The 18,434-nt window shown below is 41.2% G+C and overlaps 1 long non-coding RNA gene across 1 annotated transcript in view; it reads left to right on the forward strand.

Annotated features, from left to right (window-relative positions):
- Window positions 1-350: 350 nt before the first annotated feature.
- The window catches only part of LOC113126976 (uncharacterized), a 28,790-nt gene continuing 10,706 nt past the window's right edge, over window positions 351-18,434 (forward strand). Inside the window, exon 1 of the long non-coding RNA XR_003295353.1 lies at window positions 351-400. This is a non-coding gene — a long non-coding RNA (uncharacterized LOC113126976). The remainder of the gene's footprint in view (window positions 401-18,434) is intronic.

The raw sequence follows: 18,434 nt of genomic DNA on the forward strand, positions 1-18,434 counted from the left end.
TTTAACTAGAACACCACAACATCCAAATATTCATCAATCGTTTACTGAAGTCTTGATACATGACTCAAAAAAAGGGGGAAGCTGTGTCACAGTAAACCAGGTTTCCTCACTTTCCTTTTACCCAGGAGGTTATCTCAGTAGACCGGCCTAAAATAGTCGAACTTGGCACCGTGACGCTTCAGGGAAACCAGGCGCTGCTTCAAAATACGGAATTTACACTGCCGGCTCATATCTGCCTGTTCTGCATCTGTGACACCGTTTGGATTTTTGAAATGTTGTCCAAAGAAATGGAAAATCTGACTCCATGTGGGTTTTCCATATTTAGACAGCAGTGCCAGAGGACTGGGACTCTGGGACTGGGACTGGGGCTAAAGTTAGATTCATGGCTGTTCTTGATAAGGTAATAATGAAGACATTGGAAGAGTAAGACCAAAAACAGTTTGGGCTATAACTAATGTTTTTTTTTTTTTATCTGTTGATGTCACCAGAGTCCAAGACCTCTTCAGCTGGAACTGAGTCATCAGCATTTTTTTCAGTATTTTAGTTTGAGAATCTTTAGCTCTATATTTATGTGTCTGTGATAGTTGTAGTATGTAGAACTTCAGCTTCATATAATTAGGCTGTTCCAGTGCGCAGTAACTACTACTTTTTCCTTAATTCAATTTCCTGTGGCAAAACTGAATAGTAACTTTTTTTAGACCCATCATTTCTTCTGAGTTAGAGATACCATTGTCAGCATTTGGATTTTGAAGAAAATTTGGCATTTTCCTAACAGAGGAACAGAGGAACTCCTAAGAAAGTGGTTTTATTTTTAATATGCACTCTGTTAGGCTCATAGTGGCTTCGGTTTGTGTTTATAATGGTATTGGTGTTCTTATAATGCATTTTATCCGTCTTAAATTCAATGAAAGCCTAGACCACCTAGCCCTAGATTTGGCTTTTTTTTGTTTTTGGCATCTGTGTATCAGCAACTAAATCCTTAAGACTCTTTGTCACAAGATTTACAAATTTTGACCCGATGGCTTAAAAAAAAAAACACAAAAATGAGATTTTTGGATTTGATGGATTTGATTGTAAATCCATCTGCAGGGGCTCTCAGCCCAGTGAGCTGCAGCGCTGTTAGAAATCACCTCTAATTACTGGCAAGGTAAATCCCCCCGTAGAAACAGCTTAAATCAATTAGCCCACACTCTGGACAGCTGGGCTCAATCCTCGCCGCCTTTCTCACGATCCTGCTGAACTGTGGGAAACCGTCTGATCGCATGCCGTCCCCCATGAGGCTTCATTTCCACTTTCATCCTTTTCTTTCTTGTTCCTCCGTCCTCTGACGGCCACTGCCAATTCAAACACTAAACAAAACAGTCCAGCTACTGTTGATGGCTGATTATGAAATTATTATATACACATCAGATGGAAGTATATATATTTTCATATGCAGTGTCTCTCCTTCACGACCATTTTCCTCAGGACTTAGTGACTTTTCACTCCCTGGCATCTTCCTGGCAAACACAGGATTTGAGCAAAGTCAGCCACTGCTTCTTATTAGCTTCTCTAATAAAAGCAACACAAAAGTAATTAATTAACCCTCTAATGAGAGGTCATGCAATTCTGTTTTTTTTCATTTATATTGTCTCATGTCTTCTGCCAAGTATAATTATATTACAGCTCAGGTAAAGTGTCTCCATTGTGGGAGCTGCTGATTGTAGGCAGTTGTGTGAATAGTGTAAATGCTGCTTTTTAAGGCCTTTCACATATTCTTGTCTTAAAAATGGTCAAATCTGCAAATTTGAAATACTGTGTACACTGTTTTAGCATTGTTAGTTTGTTTAGGAATGATATTCTAGATAACCAGGGGTCACAGTTTGCTGCATTTAACACTGGTGTGATTATTTCTATGTGATTTTACATACATTTGTAAACATCTTCAGATTAAAGCTGAGCAGCACTTACACCTAATTACACCTGCAGCAACTAATTGATGAATCAGTTACTTGATTAAAAGAAAACTGTCTTGCAATTATTTTGATAATCAGTTTGTTTAATGCAGCGGCTCAAATTGAAGCTTTTGGACAAGCCAACACGTTCTGGTCAGGCAAAAGAAGACATTAAATTACCTCACTATATTGTGATTGTTTATTAATTAACAAAAATGAATTGACGAGTAATTAATGGCAATAATGATATTAGAGGTTTCATTTTTAATACAGTCTCTTTCATCGAAGAGTTTAAGAAACATAAAATGTTTAAATATCAGCTGCAGATTTTTCCAGATTTTCAGGACTCTCTGTTACCTTAAACTTTACTGCTGCAGAGCTTGTCCCTCATCTTCAGTCACTATTCAGGGTTAGTTTGAGCTTTAGCCAGCACTCAGCAGCTAAAACTCCTTCTGGTGCTGTGGATTTAACTGTCAAATTTCAGGTATTAAATTCAAGATTAAACTTTGCCGATCCCCGTGGAAGAAAGAGTGGTGGCAACAGCAGAGTAACAGGATTCAGAAGAACCAGAATAGCAGCACACACATGAAAAGAATGTAAAATAAGCAGGGAAACAGAATACAAATGAAAGGTGGTTATGTAAACACATTGTGCTGAGAGTTTCTTTGTGTTATACGCTATAGTGGGAATGAATGTGGACTGCATGTAATTATGGATTTACTTATAGATGTTCCTACTCTGCTCTACCTGGTCTGAGCAAATGAGCAGTGAAAGGGGAAATAAAGCTCAAGGGCATGTTGGCAGAAATAACGAGCTCTGTGTTTTTTGGTTAATAATCGACCTTTCTACCTCCTGGTCAAACTAAATCCTAAAACTGCAGGAATGGCACTTTGTTGGCACAGACGTTAAAGCAAAAGCCCTTAACTATAAATCACAGGAGGGAAATGAAATCGAAAGGCACTTGTTAACCCTCCAGTGACCAGTTGCAGATGAATAAGCTTGGGAGGGTGTAAACTAATGTTTTTCTGCATAAAGATTATAGTTGTGCAAGAGTCTTACCTGTACAAGAGTAATATTGCTTAGAAATATGTCTTTAAGCTGCATGTTTGATGACTATGTCACTAGGAAAATAATTTAATCTGTCATCAGACCTTCCTCAGCATTAATTCAAAATCTGACAGAAAACTATTTTGGAGGAACTGTCGGGTTTAAATTAAAATTAGATTTTATGGCAGTCCAAAGTTCATATTTAGACAGAAACAGGAGTCAGATACAGAGAAAGCCAACTTTCAGTTTATTGTTAGAGAAGAACGGTTATTAGAACATATTAACATGTGGTACTGTAATGTATTTGGAAACATACAGAAATTTAGCATGATATTAGAGTATGTCACCAGTACAGTGTCACCAGGTCACTAATGTTGGTGTTTTTGTACATCTATACAAATGTGTAAATATTTCAGATGCTCGTCTAAACTTCTCTGTTCAGTATTAGTGGAGTTGTTTGTAGTAAGATCATCTCCAAATGTCCCATCCTCTAAATATTTAGTTGTTCTGAATTGACCCTGTTTCAGAGGTATTCTTCCATCAGTATGTCAATAGTTGTTGGACTTTTCTCCAGTAGTTGACACTAAATGTAGGGTCCCTCCCTGTCCCCCTCCCTGACAGGTGCTGGGAATCAGACTGTATTTAACTCTAGACCAGGAGTCATCTCCATCCTCAGTTCTATGCTGCCAGTTCAGGTCCACGTAGGTAAACCTAATGCGGTGTGATGCTGCAGGCTTGGAATAAATCCTGCCCCCAGGAGGCTTTTAACACTCAGTTTTTGTTGAAGCTGTTTTAGGGCAGAGTTGTTCCTAATCTTTGGTCTAACCCGAACTGATTTGAATGAGTCTTGACTGAGTGTACAGCAAGTATGAGCACATTAGCATCAGTTATGTGAGCATGAAGTTCTTGCTGTAGCCAGAATGACTGGTGGGAATCATGGTGGGAGTTGGTGAGCTGTTCCTTTCAGGCATGACTGTGTTGTCTCAGTGTGAACCCTGCTGCACTGGAGCTGCTGGTTCAAGCCCAAGACACAGTTGGCTCAGGGGATGTTTACAGACATCCTGTCTGGAAGCAAATTTTCATCCCTTGTTAAAAATAAAAGGCAGACATGTTTCTGCTATTCTCGTATTTGACTGTGTCTTGTCAGTGTGTTTTCACCCCGTGGGGCAGAAACGCTGAATCTCCTCCTTCGTCCACACAGACAGACAGACAGCGTGGGAGGAGAGCGAGGCGAGCAAGGCATGTGGGCGTTGGGTTTACCAGTCTGGGGGTCCCGTCTAGAGGGAGATCAATTGTTAGCTATCTACCCAGCAGAGCCCCTGGCATGTTCTATCTATGGCAGTGCAACAGACACATCAGAAATCCAGGTTGATCCTTTCTCCTCGCCTAGGAAAGCTGCTGATGAGGGGGGAGGAGGAGGAGACCTGTGTCCCAGCTCTCCGAAGCGCCAAAAATATCCAATATGTGGACAGCCAGGGGGGAATTAATAGGAAAATAGGAAAATAATATATTTTTTTTACTTTTTGTCCTTTTTGCTCAGGCCTTCCTTGGTATTAAATGTTCTCTTTATTTCACTGACAGTACCCAGTTTTTGTACCTGTTCAAGTTTCCCCAGGTTGATGTCACATTTTCTGGCCTTTAGTTAGTGTTTTAGTTTTTAATAATAACAGGTTAAAAAGCAGGCGGTTAGAGATTTTATAACCCATGTTTCAGAAATGCCATTTCTGTTGGTGTAAATGCTTTTGTTTATTTATAGAGATAAAAAAATAGGGGCCCTTGAGACTAAAGTGAGTGCTCAGTCACTGTGTTTTCCATCTTCCCTCCATCCCGTCCAGCCTCAGCAGCTGTGCATACAGAGAATAACGTTCAGCCAGCCAAATCCATTCTGCTCTAATTAATCAAGCGAAGCAGGCAGAGTACCTGAGTGTTTGCAGGGACGACCTGTAAACAGCTGCCGGTTCTCCTCAGTGAGTGTACAAATACAGCCTGCAAAGTTAATACCAAAGCCCGAAAATGTCCTGACATGAAAGTTACAGCAGCTCATTCCTATTGTGGAAAAAATTCAGTTTTGTTGCACCGTCTTGCAGCACAAAATAGGAATGAAGTAAATAAACACAGTTGTACAAATAGATACATGGACTGTGGTTATATTTAGCGTTTAGTGCTTTGTTTTAGTCATTTCCTGAATGATGTACGATTAAGGCTGTTAGTTTGACCTGTTAAATGGTTGGATTATAACATGCTAAGATTTAGCAAACTAGTGCACAGGGGTTGAATGTCTACCCTGGAAGTCCTGGGCTAAAAAAACTGTGCATCGGTCAGTATTTATTTACAGTAGTTACGGTAATGCTTTGTTTTGTTTTACACCAAGAATTCATATTAAATGAATGTTACATGTCATTTCCTTTCTGAAATAAATCTGGGGGGAAGTGACTCAGGTTTAAAGTCAGACTAACTCTACGATTAGTGTCCCACATTAAACAGAAGAACCTGCTGCTTGGCTATAAACTTTAATTGCTCTTGTTTTCTAACTATTCCTGCCCTTCCAGCTTCTGACTGACTGAACACACCTGATCCAGGTGTAAGCCTCTGTAGGACTGATGGGTTGGTTACTGAAGGTGTCTGTGAACTGGTATGCATTGCCTTCTGTGTGTACTGTGTTGTTTTTGCTTACATACAGTATGTAAATTCATGTTTTCCAGTAAAGGTGTTGATGTGCTCCTGCAGCAAGTTCATAGTCATGAATCCTGCACCAACTGATAGATGAAAACAAGAGATTGTGACAGGCAGGCGGACAGAGGATGTGTCTGACTGACTGAAGGATACAGAGGCAGAATAAGGTCAGAGCAGGTAGAGCCACCATCATTCAGCTCACATTCAGCTGCTCAAAGGATAAACAGGCAAACGGGCACAGGGATAGAGTGCTTTAGCAGCAGCATAAAGAAAAGCACGATTGTATTCAGGTGAAGAAGTTGACAGGTTGACCTGCTGAAGAAGAATGTCCTCTACCCGGATCACAGTGTGTAAATAAACTGACATTTTGTCCTGTCAAAGACAGATAAGACAGATAAAGTGTGTCCCTTAAGGCACTGACTGGAAGGCTGCTGTTTAGGTGTCGCTGTGCTTTTCTTACCACAAAAACACAAATTCCACAAACGTGTTGTTGAATGGTCTTTATGGTGGCCATAATTTTACTTGTAAGAAAGACAAATAGCAAATGTGTTTACTGACAGAATGTGATGGCAATTTGCATGTTGGTGGCAGCAAGAAAATTGTGTGAATATGGGATTCTTCCTTTCCCAGAAATTAGGAGTGAATTACCGAAAAAAAACTACTGTCAGATTGAATGTTTCTCTTACTGTTCACTGAGATGAATAGTTTCAGATATTGTTAGTTTCTACATAAATACCAGAATCTATCTGCTGACTGATCGGATCATACAGAAGTATGGAAAACAGCATTACAAAATAAATCTCCTGTTATGCTTGTTGGCTACACAACACAAACTTTAATCATTCCTATTTTCCAGCCAGTTAACGGTGAAGACTGTGTCAAAGTCAACATGGCCTGTGTGATGACAGGCTGACAAAACTGAAGAGCAGATGTTTAGATTTGGTTCTGTGATTGTCTGAAAGGCTCAGTTTTGGATGGAAAGCCCTGGATGGGTGTGCACCTCCCCAGCTTGTTTTTATTTGCTCCTTTGTTCTGTGTATGTGAGAGCTCGATAAACAGACAGACGGTCAGACAGACAGATAACACCAGTCATAAAGACAAGCAGATGGAGTTCCACGTAAACACACAGACTGTAGCTGCTTTCTCCTCAATCGCAATTTTCACTTGTGGTTCCTTTTTTTCTATTTTTATGCTTTTTTTTTTTTTTTCCCACTTCCTGCGTCTTCAGTTTTGAACTACAGCGGCCTCCAATTGAGTTTGCATTTTTAAAGGCAGCATCATTTCAGCAGGACCATTTAATGAAGAGATGATGTATTATTTTTACTCTAAATTCTGGATTCTGAAGACAGAACCATGTTGGTTGAAGTGCAGATGTTTATTTAAGATGTTTCTTGTTGTAAGTCTTTGCTGCATCAACCTGCCTGCTCAGATTATCTCGCTCTTGTACAGAATAATAATGTCCCAGTTCTTAATCTTATTGACGTGAGACTTTTGTAGCATTTGCAGCTAAAACGTTAGATACCGGTTGCTGGTTTGTAGCACCCGACCTTCATCTTGAATATTTCAATAACATGTATATACAGACTGCATTACTAATTCATTCTTAAGTCATTGGTGCTAATTACATTTCCTTTTGAGTCATGCAAACATGCAGTTTTGTTATTTGGTGCTATCAGGCAGGAATTTTTCCGTTTATTTTTATTTTTTTTAACGTTCCACATTTATTTCCACACTTGGTGCAGTGTGGTATGAGGTCTGGATTTTTTCTTTAGCTGAGGCAGGAACTGGCATTAGTCTATTGTTTGGTTTGTGCATCCAAAAACAAAAGATTTGATTAGAAATATCCTATATTTTACATGGCTGTCAGCGTCCTCCCTGCCCCCTTTCTCCATGTGTCTGGTTTCCTTTCATCACTTTCCTTTCTTCCTCCTCTTTATCTCTTCTCTCTCCCTCTGTCTCTTCCAGCCAAGTCTGCCAGCTCTCATGCAGATCTGAGCTCGGACAGATGGTTGTGAGCAGAAAGTGTTTACTTGCACACAGTTCCTAACAAAACGAGCAGATGCCTGCAGAGCCGCCGCTCCCCTCCAATCACCATGATACCGACACAGGCCCGACAGGAGGAGGGGAGGGCAAAGAAACCAGTGAGATCAGGGGAGTTTTCTTTCTCCCTCAATGATATACACACTTCATTACACGCTCACCGTCAGCTCTAAACGTGACTTCATTTGGTTTCCGTCTCCATTTCACCTGTGTCTGTCTGTCATTTTTATTTTCTTCTCTCTCTCTGTCACTCTTTTTTTTTTTTCTGAAACCTCCAGGGGTTTCTGGCTCTCACAGGCTCAGTCATTTTTCGTTTTCAGTTTGTTTTTCTTTACTGTTTTTTTTTTTGCATGTGCAGATATGCTAATCCTAAATCCAGAGTTTATTTCCAAAGTGAAATGAAATCACATTTCTGTGGATAATCTGCATTAAAAACTCAATTCAAAACTTTACAAATAAACAAAAATCCAAAACGAGACACCCAGGCATCCAGACCTGGCACCTCCCAGAAGGGACTGATTTATCTTCTGATAACAGGATGTGTAGATTGGCCCAAATTTGATTATCGGCACCTAATTAGCTAAATGGTGCTGACACTGTGGTTCTATGAAATCAAGATGCTAAAAGTCTATGCACTTGGACAGTTTGAGCAGCAGCACAGTGCACCAAACATTTTACACGTCCAACTGGTTAGTGGTGTCTGTAGTTTACTTTGACAGCACAGGGTGGATGAGCTGGAGTAACAACAAAAGGTCTAACCTGTTACCTAATACTCACCTGTCTCTATCCGTCCCTGTCACTTTATCCATCTTTTTTGTTCTTCGGCACGCATGCCCCCCTCACAAACAGCCTTGTGCTCGGCTCCCAGAATCCTTTGCTGTTGTGATCCTAAGCAGTTCTTTACTGTAATCATGTTGATTGGCACCCGCGGCATCTTTGATTAACACTACAGATCCTCATTAGTGATGCAGGAGTTGCACATTCAAAACGCAAACATTCAAATTCAATCCTGAGTGGGACATGACTCCCCCATTATACACACACACACACACACACACACACACACACACACACACCCCTCCAATTACTCCAATCTGAGTGTTGGTGTTGGACTCAGTTTAGAAGTGGCTTTAATGAACCGCTAAAAATAGATTTCATTTTTTTGGTTGGCGTTGAGGGATTAATTTGCTCCTGAGAGCAGTGAGAAGGAGTCTAGATTCAAATGTCCTTGAGCAGACGTCTACATCTACAGGTCTATGAAAAGATGCTTATATGGAAAAAGCAAACTCCTGTTTCTCTGGGCTGCACATTCCTTTGTATATTATCTGGGACTGTGTGCTCATGAACCATAATAATAATGACATCAAATTAGCCTTTCAAAAGCAGAGTTAGTTGATTTTCTCCTCTGATGTTGTTTTGAGAGAAGCACCTAGTAGCTATCCAATTCCCTCTGCTCGCCTAATTTGCGAAGCAGACTTTGTGCAGAATATTCATTAGCAGCCGTAAATATCGTCTTTCTGCATATTCATGACTGCAGGGAGAACATGAGGAAAAGAGAAGAGACAAAACAAGGCGAATCACGGTAATTGTCTAAGTCTGTTTTCCTCTGAAACAAGTGAGTTTCAGTATTCCTTTGCATGATTCACCCTGCTGCACAGTCAAGTCCATTATGTAGATTGTGCTAAGGGAGGTTCAAGTGTCAAATATTTATATGCTCAGGTTCAGCAAGTGTCTGTTTTCCTACTGCCATTCGATGATCCATGTCTAGAAATCTATTGAAATATCTATTTAAAAAGACAGTTGAAGGCTTTTCTCTTGGCCGTGTAAACCAAATATTTCCACCATGTTAATTAGGTCCATCATTTTCTTGTTCAGATCTAATAAGCACTGAACATGGAGACCTCCCAGTTTATTTATGTTTACTGGCTGAGCAGAGGCGACAGGCTAATCTGTAAATGTACAACGAGCAGCAGAGTATTTGTTAACGGGCTGAGCACATCTCAGCATCATTTCTCTGCGAGCTGCCGTTGTCAATTAAGCGAGCGGAAAGTGCTGAGCGCAGGTCTGGACGAGAGAGATATCAGAACAACAACCTGTAATGAGAACCCTCTCCACGGGACCGCCAGCCAATCAGAGAGCTCCATGGGTGGATATCAAAATGATGTCAACCAGGTCTAGTCTCCACTGACAGGCCTAATAACTTACCTGTGTTTGCCATGATGATGAAACCGATCCAGGTCTCTGCATCAGGTCAGTCAGTGTGTTTCATCAGCAACAACCTGTTTGAGATTTGTTTCAGCGATGAAATACTGACAACTTCCAGGAACTCATGAGGGGTTTTCAAAACAGGATGTTAACAAAAGTGAGGATACAGTGTGTGCATCTTAAATTGCAGTGAATTTTAATTACCTTGATTATTTAGATAATGCTGGTGAAGAATAAATGCACTGAATTATCTTATAAACACCAATTAGTTTATTACATGCAAAAAAACAACAACAAACAAACAAAGTGATTAATGAGAAGTAGCTCTATCAGATATGGATCGGACAGTCAAGTGGTATTGAGTGGTTCTTTTGATTTGAATCAATTTAAACATCTCATTTAGTACACCTTTAAAGACAGTGAAAGCCTAAACTAAACATGTCTCAGCTCTATTTTCTTTCTCCTTCACTTTTTAACTGCGTTGCACAGAAGACTATATTATCTTTGTGTTGCTGAATGAGAGTGAAACATAGGTAAAAATCTAGTCTTTAAATGTGTGAGCAGGCAGGTTGCTCTGTCACTCTATACAGTCATATTCCAGTCAAAGCTTGTGCTTCGTGACTAATTGCTCGGTAAATAACGCGAACCCAAACAGAGGCAGCTGGGAGTCTTGTGCGCTCATTAGAATAAGTGGTGTTGCTCAAGGAGGCGAACAAACACGACCCGTGATTACTCGAATCAAGACGGTGATGTTCCAATCAGACCAGAACCAGACCTCATTTTAATTTTGACGTTTTGAGAAATGTAGTTTTCACTCTGATCTTGAGATGGAGAAACTTAAAGGGAGGCTTCGCTAATTATTAACCTGATTCTTGTCTTTCAAATGTGGGTTATTTATGTCAGTAGTTAACTTCACTCTTTGAAGAGATCTTTGTAAACTCTGTTGTAGGAGTTTTCCCTTTGGCATAAATAACATTTTTTTATTTTGGTGTTTGACTAATAAAGGGCTGAGTTGTGTGGAGCAGTGAATTCTTCCTTTGAATACAGGACAGAGAGAATTTGTAACTGTGATAATTTGTTTATTCTCTAAAACGTGACAGGCCCCCTGTCGGAACAGGGCGGTGAGTGTGTTCCTTGGACATGCTGAACCCTGCAGAGTGGCAGGAGAATAAACCTGCGTTCCTCACAGAGAAAACTGCACAAACACAATAAATCCACAGAGCCTCGAGACTTTAAAGCATCTGTCCACACTCTTAGATGCTTTAAATGTGGTGGCAGGGATAAGGAAGTTTTGAAGTAGTGTGTGTGTCTGTGTGTCTGTGGGGGGGGCATATGTCACTCCCCACAGCAAAGCCTGCTGCGTACCTGCAGGGGTGGGAGGGTAGAGATGGTGGTGGGGGGGTTTCTTCTCATCTTGTGGTGTTATTTTGGTTCAGGTTCCATTTTGTAAACTCCTCTGTCAACACTGTTTTAATGTCAGTGTTTTTTTTTTTTTCTGTACATTTGCTGTTTACAGGCAAGTTGTTGGTTTTTACTGTTTCTGTAGCCCAGGGCCAATAATAACAATGTTGATATTGCAGAAATCATGTTTTGTTTTTATTCTTTTTTTTTTTTTTTTAAGTTATTGTACAGTGAGAGAGAAAACATCTGTGTGTCTTTACAAACACCAAACCCTTGGACTGATTAAGATGCACAAATGGCGAAATGCTGCTATTTATATCAGAGAAGGGCAGAGGGGCAGGGGTGAGGAGGGGAAACGTCGGTACTAGGCCGTGTGCACTTCACTGATATTGAAGGTTTTAGCTGTTAAGTGTCTTCCTGGCTGAATAAGGGCTAAACAGCCTCTCAACCATAGTCCCGTGGGTCTTTTATGTCATCATACAGTCAGCAGAGATTAATCGTCACCTCAGCTCTCCAATAAACAGCTGACACTTTCACTTTAGTGTTGTAAACAGTTTGACTTGTCTGAGCCCTGAAAAACCATATTCCGTCCCTGCAGCTGCCCCCCCCCCCCAACAAAATGTCTCTAATAGCAGTCCACTCCCAGCGCTCAGGTAGGAGAGCTATAATCATTAATTCATGACGCACTGACCCATCATTCTGTGTGGTTCTGTGCCTGAGCCTCAGTGGACATTGTCTGGCAAACAACTGATGCAGAAAGTGGAAGGTGGTCTGATGAGGCTCGCCGCAGTGTCAAAACAAGGTCGTGTGGACGTAGCTCATAATGCACTGTTCCCACGCATACGGGAGTCCGCAGCAGCGTGCAGAGGTGCCTGGGGATGAATGATTTATCTGCTGAGAGGGAAGCAGACTGGCAGCGGGTGGATGTGGATGTACAGCTGCAGAGGATGGATGGGGGGGGGGTAAAGACAGACAGACAGACAGGGACAGGACGTTGAAACAGAAGGAGTCTCACTTCATCATGTCAACAGGCAGCTGAGACGTAAGCTTGTGTCTGTTAGGACAACAGTCTCCTGCACATGCTGTGATAGTTTGTGCTGAGTTTCGTGCACATAAGCATATTTGTGCATGTGTAAGTAAATTTAACAGAGCAATCTGCACAAACAACAACAGACTTGTGTATATGTTCATAAATAGAAGGTTGATCAGTGACTATTTGGATTTATATTGAAGTATTCTCTAAGAAAAGAGAAGGATTTTCTGCTTTTGTTTGATTTTTCTCTCATTGCAAACTAAAATTCTGAAATTTTGATGTGATAGTCACCTGAAATGTCACCTTCAACTCAAAGTTAAAAAGATCAACATATTTTACAGATTCTACCTGCTCTGCCTCCTCAGCCACAACCACATGCACACTAGAGGTGTAGTGTGTCTTCTGTTGGTCTGTGGATCCCACACAGTGGTCAGGTGTGAACTGGATCACCATAAAATGTAGTGCAGACATGTATGACCCCTGTGGTTAGAGCCTAATGACTTGTGATCCTCTGACATTTCTTCTGCAGACGCCATTCTTCTTTTATTAATAGCACTTTATGTGTGGGAAGAGGCTGATACAGAGGTTTGGTGCACTTTTCATACATCTGGCCCCTGGTGTTTTAGCTTTGTTGTGCTATTACAAAACACACAGGACCATTAGCATCAGTACATTATCAAGCTGAAGTGTAACAGACTGTAAAGGGACAGTTAGTGTGCTGATATTAGCATTAACCTGAGCTGTGGTACAGTGGAGATGACTTTATTTTTTTATTCTAGGGAGATAACTATGAGTCCTTAAAACACTGATGTTGAGACATTACTTTTTCAGGCCATAGTACAAGAGTGTTCAGCTGATTTATTTGGTCACATTATCACCACCAGATTTGCCCTGAGTGTCTCTTCAGCATGAACGCTGGGATTGTCTTGAGTGAAAAAAGAAAACAGAGGTAGTTTAGCAGTGGCAGATCCAGAGTGTCTGCAGGAACAGCAGTTAGCACTTAGCAATGACTTTTGATCAAATGACAAAACAAGTATACATTTATACTTGTGAATAAATAGAACAGCAGCAGACGTGCACAGCTGTGTGCCGATGAGATTTCCTAACCTTTATTCTGAAGGGCACCATTGGCCTGAGTGATGGGGGAGAGATAAAGGCAGCAGGGAGGTGGCGGGGGAGGATGGATGGAGGGAGGCTGACAGGTCGGCCTGAGCGACTCTGGGCAGCCACTGGAGCTCAATGAGCCAATGTTTCTTGGATGATCCTCCGTCTCTTCACCTCTCTGTCATCTATGATCATTACCTGCTTTGCAGTGGATAAAACTGATTTCAATACAGCTCATGGAAGCTGTGTAGAGTGTAATTCTGTAATGCGTTTATCTTTTATACTAAATAATGCATATTTCTAGGCTTTAGAGATTTTGTTTATTTCATTGAGTGTGACAAAAAGATGTGTCTCTGTTTTTGTTAGACTTTTAATGTGAAACACCTACAGGAATCTTAATACCAAACAGAAGTTTTGCAACAAAGAAGAGATTTAACTAATTAACTAATATCAAAAACAAAAACTCAAAACAGCAAAATTCTTTTGGACTTTTATTGTTCTGCTTGATGAGTCTTTTACTGCAAGTTTGGTTTTAATAAATCTCAGCATTTCGTCCTGGCCCATAACCAAAGCTGCATTTCCTAAATGTTGTGTTTAGCTCTCTAATACAATGTAAATAAATCATTTGGGGTTTATTATCATCGCTGGGTACAAAGCCTTTGCTAAATATGAACAGATCTGGACTTTTGGAGGAGCTTCAGTCGTATTAAGAGTGCAAACTGATAACTGTGGATCTGTTGTCTGAGACAAGAATGAACTAATCCCACAAATGTGACTGCACTGTCAGCATTTCCAAATACATGAAAGTCACTTTGTTTTCACTCTAAAATTAATCCTGTTAAAGTGTGTATTTGTTTCTTTGTGGAAGAGTTGTTACTGTTTAGCAGCCAGGTCCTTACTTGCACTGGGGTTGGTTTCTGGTCCAAATCCCTGTTCAGCCTAGAAAATAAATGAGCTAGGACTTTTCTGTGCCCTTTTGTTTTGTCTGTGAAATATGAAGAAGTCATTATTCTGTATTTTGCACCTGGACTTTGTACTGACTGCGTGTCAGTATGATTGAGTCCTCTCTGGATTGGCCACATCACTGACCAGTGAAGAAATAATGGGCTGCAGTGTACTGGCAGAGTTTTCAGGCCATGAGTTTTGGCACTAATGCAGCAGGCAGAGGGAAGCGGCTGGTGTGTGAAGCCGAAAATGAGTTTGGCTAACAGAGGCGGCTTTGAAAGGTAAAACAAAGTAGGCTATCCAGAAAAAAATGCAGGGTTTGTTCCAAAATTAGGGTGATTTTTAGTACAAAATTAGATACGGATGATAAAGGTAATTGGTAGAGTAAGTCCTTGGAGTGTTGTTACTTCCTGAAGCAGAACTTAGGCTTTTTAGCCACAGTTTCCAAAATTGTCAGTATGCATTGTAGTTCATATTTGCTGGTGCTGGTCCAGCTGTTTTGGATGGAAATCTAATACATTTTCTTGTGGAAATAAATTGGCACTAAGAGGCAGGAATCTGCTTGGAGAAAAGACACAGTCACATGAACAGATCACAGGTTTTTGTGGCTTAAATTCAGCAGCTGTAATGTCATATAGTCACTGTTGTGGATGAATCTGTGGGCTAAGGTGAAATTTTTTCAAGGACTTGTAAATTTATCTGCAGCTTTATCTGGACAGGCTCTCATGGTGTTGGGCTGAGTGTTAAATTAAAAGTGAATGTAATGTGAAGAATGAAAAAATTAGAGCTGGTTCCAAAGCCAATGCTGCATCAGGTGGACATGATAGTTGCATCGTCTGTTTGGAAAGCGGTTCAACTTGTGGCGACAGTCCCTCCATGATTAGCTGCTTAAAGGGGGTTTCAGATGTTACTGTGGCGGTTACTGTACGTTGTCACACATCAGAATCAGCAGCACAAGCTAGTGCTAGTGTAAAATAGTGTTGTAGGAGCTGCAGCATTTTCTACATTTTAAACTATTTCCACAACATAATTTACTTGGAGAGAGTCTCCATGATACTAATTCCCATTTTTCTTCTTTTCTGGCTTTGACATCAGCGTCTCTGCATGATCTTTATGAAACCCTGGTATTTGTCTGTGGGCTCTTTTTAAATGTCCTTTCTATTGTTTAGGGTAGTTTATAAGTGCTCAAACTTTAGTTTAACAGCAGGACATTTTATGACTCATCATTTTTGAGAAAGCCTTGCTACATACTCATTGTCGGCCATTGTGAGATTAACTGTAGGTCGAATTTGAAAATGGCTGTCACGTCTGTCACGTCACAGCATCAGTGTGGCCTTTTGTTGCACGTCAGGTTCTCCATGGAGAGACACAGGCTGCTGTATGAGGAAAATCACACTTATGTATGAGCCAGTGAGCCTCAGTGTTATGCAGGATGACTTGCTTCATAGCAACCTAGTCAATAAAGCAACACAGTGTGAGGTGAACGTATCTGCATCCCATCATATCATCCTCTGGCAACAGGTTGCAAGCCCAGTTCCAAAGACTGAAAGCAGGTGCTGCTGGGCCCAATGACAGACAAACCTGTCCAGTATTTACCTGGAGGGCAAATCCCTGAACACTGCAAAGCTAATTAGGCAGCTTCTAAGATGTTGTCGAACTTTGAGTTGCTTGGCAACAAGGGTGATGAAGCACACCTTTAAGCTCCATAATGACTGATGCTCATGACTTGTGTTGGAGCAAAAAGCACAAAGCTTTTGTCGGATCACAGCCAAAGGAAAAGTCCAAACTGGAAAGAGGAGGCGAAGTGAGACCAGAGAAGAAGAATCCTCCGCATGGTCTTTTCAGTCTGGCTCATGTTGCCTGTGCTCAGGTGCCAGGTGTTCAGCCTGCTCTCCGGTCAGACCCTCCCTTTGTAACTGTGTCTTTCAGTCTCTCAGGCTCACCCGCCTACCCCTGTCATTGTCTCACACACCTGAACATGCTTTTGTGCGTCTGCCAAACCCGTAGACACAGAGCTAACTGCAGCAACAACATTTATAACTTAAGTATACAGTTTGTGCAAGAGAAACACCCATCGACACACTAATACATACACACAAACAGAAGAAATACACACACCAAGTACACGCACAAGTTCAATCACATAAGTGCACAAACGTAGGTGGGCTTCATCACAGCTCCCACCCTGTAATTAAATTCTCTGTCTCCCACCTGTGATACAGAAGCAGATCTGACTCAAGGTAATTACAGGGCTGCAGTAGAACAAAACAACAGAGGAGGTGCACACACGCTTACACACAAACCACCTTAAAACACGCCGCCACCAGAGAGGGAGCGCACGTTCGTACAGCTGCAGACGCACACCTGCTACAAAGCAACATGACAGGGCCACCACACACACACACACACACACACACACAGCTTTAAATGTCCACAACAGGGGGCTTACATCATACTGCTCTGTTTCTCCCATCAAAGTAAATCTGCTGCCTGGCGTATGTCTCCGTGTCCTGCTGTGAGGGCCTGCATCTTGAATGCATTTACACGCATATTCAGTTTATCAAGTCCAGATCAAGTACAGATCAAGTTTATACACTTTCATTTACACTTCTGTGCACCACACGTGATGGTTGCCTTCAAGAGCGTTATTCCACTTTGAACAGATCTGTGTGCAGTCCTGCTTTTTGGGAAAAGCCATCTGAAGAACACAGAGATGGAAAATTAGAACCAGAAAAGGGGGAGACAGTAAATAAATGTTAATAACTAGTGGTATTAGCTAGTTATGAACCACAGGCAAATGTTTTTCCTGACATGCTTTGACAGACTACATGATGTGCATCTTTGCTTTAAGAAGAATATAGATTGAATGTGAAGCTTGGAGAGAGAGGTGCCTTTACAGCCTCTAATCCTCTGACTAAAATTGGGCTCAGGGTGCGTTCACACCTATCTTGTTTGATTGATTCAGATGAAAACTTTCCCTATGTTTGGATCCTCTGAGCTGGTGTGAATGTTGTCAGTCAACTTTGTGTAAACTAAAAAACTGGGCCAGGAAAACATGAGAAATGAATCTTGGTTCCACTTCCACTGATGAGGTTTGTTTAGAAACGATCTGTTTAATCAGTTTTAGCTGTCTATCTGTGTTTATTAATGATGTCAGACGTTTTACCACTACCGGACTACAAACGGCCTACACGCATGCGTGCCGTTGTATTCCGGCTCGTACGTTTAAGTGTATGAGCTACGTGAGAAAATGGCGGAGAGCGACGCCTGCTTCATTAAAACCTACAGTTTGGAGACATTTTGAATTTTCTAAAATTGAATCAGAAGGAGAGCGGGACCTGGACAGTCCTTCAGACCAGCCTTATTCTGCCACAAGATGGCGCTAGCGTCGTTAGCCTGTACAGCGACTGTTAGCGGGACAGTAGCTTCTGATTGTGCCGAGTCATCGTCACAGACGTCACATCATTGGAAACGTCATTTCATTGGCTACAACACATGTCAATCATCGTTGACTGACAATGTGACTGGCTGATTTTACTTTTGCCTGTGAGTCCTGATTGCCATTGGTTTTCGTAGTAAAACCTGACAGTCAAGTTTGGTTGTGGGCGGATTTTATTCACACTAGTCTGCCGAATCTAAATCTACCTTCTGTTTTCCTGTTTGTGGTAAATAAACGTTGAAAACAACCGGACAACAAACGGAATTAAAACGTTTTAATGGGGACTGAAAAGTGAACGACGATGGTTGTATGGCTTTTCTCAAAGATATTACGTCTTTTGGACTAAAAACTTGGAGGCCAGGTGTGGATCTGTCCTCATTAGCAAAGGTAAAACTTACCATCTTGCTGTGTTTGTAGTCTTGTTTAACATTAAAGAACTGTAGTGATAATTACACCATTTGAATCGTGAGGTTTTTTCTGCTGAGATGATAATATGAGATGTAATGTTAGTTTGTCGGACTTGATTCAAATTAGGCCCAGGATCTTTGGAGATGCATTAGCTAACACATTTTCTGGCCCGAATATGGGCGGTGGGGTTTTAACAGGTAAGTGT

This window comes from Mastacembelus armatus, chromosome 22, assembly GCF_900324485.2.
Source record: "Mastacembelus armatus chromosome 22, fMasArm1.2, whole genome shotgun sequence".
In the NCBI taxonomy this organism is placed as follows: Eukaryota; Metazoa; Chordata; class Actinopteri; order Synbranchiformes; family Mastacembelidae; genus Mastacembelus; species Mastacembelus armatus.